General features: G+C 35.8%; 1 pseudogene; it reads left to right on the forward strand.

Annotated features, from left to right (window-relative positions):
- The first annotated feature begins 3,031 nt into the window (after nucleotides 1-3,031).
- LOC149239784 (eukaryotic translation initiation factor 5A pseudogene) lies at nucleotides 3,032-3,542 on the forward strand (annotated as a pseudogene).
- The last annotated feature ends 1,344 nt before the right edge of the window (nucleotides 3,543-4,886 follow it).

Below are 4,886 nucleotides of genomic sequence, written 5' to 3' on the forward strand. Positions count from 1 at the left end.
CTAGCAGCATAAGTTCCTCTTTTTGTATTTGTATTCCTAGATTAAAATGATAGTTAGCTGCTGAAGTTTATTTATGTTTTGTTTAGCTTAACAAGTATTTGAATTATTCCAGTTGAGTTGGGGCAGCTTAAAGCGTTGCGAGTACTTGACGTCAGTGACAATGTACTCAATGGTTCTATTCCGGCTAACTTGGGCCTGCTGCAGAAACTACAACAACTGCTTCTGGAAGGCAACAAGTTTTCAGGCAGTGCACCACATCAGTTAGGTAATTTGACACAACTTACACAACTATCCATTTCTGGCTTGAATATCTCTGGTTCTATTCCTCCCAGAATATTCAGGCTTCCCCTCTCTGCTCTATATCTTAGTCTTAACCTCACAACAAGCCTACTTAAAGCCATTGGCAAATTGACCATGCTGACCGACTTAGCACATTATGAAAGTGGACTCACTCACATCCCTGTAGAAATTGCCAATTTGACCAAATTGACCTCCTTAAATCTCATTGACAATGAACTCACTTACATCCCTGAATGCATTGCCATGTTGACCAACTTGACCTTCTTAAATCTCTGTTGAAATAGACTTGCTAACATTCTTGAATCCATTCTTAGTTTGACTAAGTTAAAAAATTTAGATCTTTCTTCAAACATGCTTATTAGTAGCATTCCTATAACTCTTATCAATTTAAGGAACCTTGAAACCCTTGACCACTCAAATAACAATTTGAAAGGCACAATTCCAAGAGCCATAGGAAAGCTTCATTTTTTGGAATATTTAATGTTACAATCAAACAAGTTAACTGGGCATATCCCATATAGTATAGGTCAATTAAAAGCTTTGTATATACTAAACCTATATAATAACAGTATCTCAGGGAGTATTCCTGAGAGTATTAATGGTTTGATTTCATTAGACACATTAGATTTATTAGAAAACAACTTGGAGGGACCAATTCCTAATAACATTGGCAATTGTACTTATATGACAATATTCTCTGCTCATTCTATTAACTTTTCTGGGACATTGCCTGCATCTTTGGTCAATTTTACACGGCTTCAGCTCCTGGATTTAAGGAAAAATAGATTGATGGGGGAGCTTCCTCAGTACTTTACATCTTTTCAATACTTGGAAGCTTTAATCCTCGGTTATAATAATCTGCATGGTTGTATTCCTCAACACATCACAAATCTTACCAAGTTGCATGTGTTGGATCTATCCAATAACAAATTCAGTGGAAGTATACCAACACATCTCGAGAAGCTTTCTGGATTTGCGAATGTGTCAAATAATAGTGGATTATATTGGGAAAATATTATTGACATGAAAGGAATTGAGTATAATCTGTCATATCTATTGTCTACAAACACTATATTTGATTTGTCTTGTAATAATCTTACAGGAGAAATCCCTACAAATATAGGAAACATGAGTAGCTTACGACTACTGAATTTATCTGGAAATCAATTAGAAGGACATATCCCTACATCTCTTAGTGAGATACCTTCTTTGGAGCAATTGGATTTGTCAAAAAATAAATTGAGTGGACTTATCCCTGAAGTTCTCTCTAAAGTATCAATGTTGGCTTCTTTTGATGTTTCATATAACAACCTTTGTGGCCCAATTCCAACAGGGACACAATTTTCCATGTTCAATGTAACATCTTTTGACAAGAATGAATGCTTATGTGGGCTTCCTCTAACAACATGCAAGCAAAATGATAAGCCAAAGAGAACAATTGCTGGAGGCAACAACAATAATAGTAATGCTAAAAGGGGATTGTTGAGTTATGCCAATGAAAAAGTGTCCTTGTTAGCATTGTCATTGGGATTAGGGATCGGATTTGGTGGAGTTGTTGCTATGTTCATCATTTGGGATAAAGCAAGATGTTGGGTAATGGGCATGTCCTCCAACACACGAAAGCCATTTTATGGAGTTTACCGATTCCCAAAATAGGTCACAAGGCTTTGTCCATATAGCTCAATGTAATATTGTATGTCTTATTATTATTATATGAGTTGTTTTTTCCCAAATTTTCGAATATATGTTTTTTTGGAGTTTACAGATTCCTAAAATAAATCACAAAAGCTTGTCAATACCTCAATATATTAATGTATGTCTTATTATTATTGTAAGAGTTATCTTTTCCTAAAATTTAAGGAATTATTTTTTTAAACTTGTTTTTAATTTTACTATTAAATTATTTTATATTTACACGGAAGGTGTTCCTATTATAGATTTGGCTAGGTAAATCTGGCCAGTGAAATCTTTGGATTTTCCTCTCCTTCCTCTAATAAATTTTTACCACGTAGAAACACGAACAATACCTCTCACTCTCGAAGTAGAAGGATTGCATTTGGCATTAACATTGGTGATGGCATGTCTACAGTCGACCAACATATTTGGTTGCCTTTACAAGCGGGCCTCACTCATGTTACTGATGTCCATCCTGCATGATCCAGAGTGTGAGAAGCGCTTTGAAGCAACATCTGGTAATGTTTCACATCAGCAATGTTATAGCTAACGACGTTGCACATATCAAGAAGCTTCACAATGTCTTTCAGGGCATCGTTAACCCACTTGGAGTTGCTCATAACTCAAAAAAAATCTCTAAGAATCCATCTATCATAACACATTGCAGCGAATATTCATATCAAAAAACTGTCAACAATCCATGTAACGAATATTCATATCAAAAAAACTGTCAACAATCCATGTAACGAATATTCATATAAAAAAAAATTGTCAACAATCCATGTAACGAATATTCATATCAAAAAACTGTCAACAATCGATGTAACGAGATCGACAAATATATAAAGAATGGATTTGTTTCTATTAAAATGTTATCAAATATAGTTGTAATAAATAAGCATGGCTTTGATCTGTTGAATATTTATGGAAAATTCAATTTTGAAGAAGGGATTGATGTTGTCAAAGATGCATTGAGAAATGTGGCAATTGGTGTCTCGTCTGGTATGGTTTTGGGTGAGAATTGGGTGTGTTGTTATTGTCACGAGGAAGGGGAGCAATGTCGGATGATGACCACCAGTTCAAGTCCAAGGACGATGTAGGAGCCTCCAAAACATTCCCTCAGCAGGCTGATACCATCTGAAAGAACGGCTACATCGTGATCAAAGCCATCTTAGTGGTAAAAATTTCTTCAGTGGAATTGACATTTCAGTGGTAAGGCCATCTTCAGTGGAATTGACATCTTCAAGGCCATCGTGATGTAGGAATTGACATCTTCAGTGGTAAAAAGCTGGAAGATATTGTGCCATCTTCACACAACTGCGATGTCCCTCATGTGACTTGTAGGATGGTTTTGTTAGCCTGTTGACTGAATCTGGGCAGACCAAGGATGATCTCAAGCTGCCTACTGATGAGCAGCCGCTGGCCCAGATCAAGGCTGGATTTAACGAGGGAAAGACCTTATTGTAACTGTTGTGTCTGCAATGGGAGAGGAACAGATTTGTTCTCTGAAAGATATTGGTCCAAAAGTGAAGAATATCAAGGTCCAAGGTCTCAAGATTTCAATGTGATTGGCAAAGTATTGTTTTATGAAGAATTGTGAGTGTGAAAATAAGCTTCAACAACCGAAGCTTTGGTCTTGGTATTACCCTGTTGTAGAGAGAATATTGACGGGATTCAAAAACATCTCAAAGATGTAGATCTTGCAGATTTTATTGTAGGAATGTCTAAGGTTGAGGCTCTTAAAGTTATGTCAATATTTGTATCTATTTTGTAAGGGAGTGAGGTGAGATCCTTAAATCTCTTTGACCATGTGTGTTAGGTGAGAAGGGTGTTCGGGCTTTTGTCTCTTTCCTAAAATCTCAAAAAGTCTTGGAAAAACTATATTTCATGAATAATAGTATTTCCAAGGATGCCAAGGATGCTGCTAGAGCTATTTGTGAACTTCTTTTGGTTGAAAAGCTCAAGATTTTGCATTTCCATAACAACATGATGAGAGATGATGGAGGAGAGACCCTTTCCCAACTTGTTAGAAATTGCTTTGTATTGGAGGATTGTAAATGCTTGTACACCATAGTATGTATTGAGGGTGCTATTGCTTTAGCAAGACCTCTGTAGCAAGCACACTTTGAAAAAGTTGGATTTGGGGGATAACATGTTTCTTCAAAAGGCCGGGCTATGTTCTAGTTAGAGTATATATGAATTTATCATTGTTGGGCCGTGAATACGACCACTTTTTAACACTTATTTCATCCATTTTTACTCTTCTTTATCATGTCATTTATTATATAAATCCATTTTATAATGATTTATGCTCTTATGGATGAATATTATTTCTTCTCCTTTATTTTCAATAAATTGATGATTATGCATGATTTTATCAATGATGGTTTATTAATAAATTGGTTGTAACATTATTCACCATTTTTAGCCTCCAAGATAATTTAAATATTCCAACTCAGAAATGCGCTGGAATAAGAAGTGACAATTTTGCGGTTGATATTCTGAGCAAATGAAGAAGAATCTGGAAAATCCGGAACATGGGTTTTGTTCAGAACGGACCAAATTAACTTTAGTAAAGAACGGTTTGCCCAAATTCGGCTTGTATTGAGAGAACACAGGGTTCTTTGAGCATGATTCTCTCAGATTTGCTGTGTGGTCGTTTTCCAAATCTCAGCTGCAAAGCCAAATTCGCTTTGCTCTTGTTGAAAGATGGATGGAAATATATTTTCTTGTTGATCAATTGGTTAGAAACAATCCAATTTTGTAATAATGATCATATTTTAATCATCACAGTTGTAACTGCTCTCTTCTCTCTGTGTATTTAAATCAGAACAGAGACCAGAGAGAGGGAGGGATTCGAGATTCAGAATTGAGGATTCAGAATTATGGATTCATGATCCATGATGGATGAT

The sequence above is a fragment of the Pinus tabuliformis genome, chromosome 8 (genome assembly GCF_031772625.1).
Source record: "Pinus tabuliformis cultivar Carrire ecotype Pingquan chromosome 8, CPIR1, whole genome shotgun sequence".
Classification (NCBI taxonomy): Eukaryota; Viridiplantae; Streptophyta; class Pinopsida; order Pinales; family Pinaceae; genus Pinus; species Pinus tabuliformis.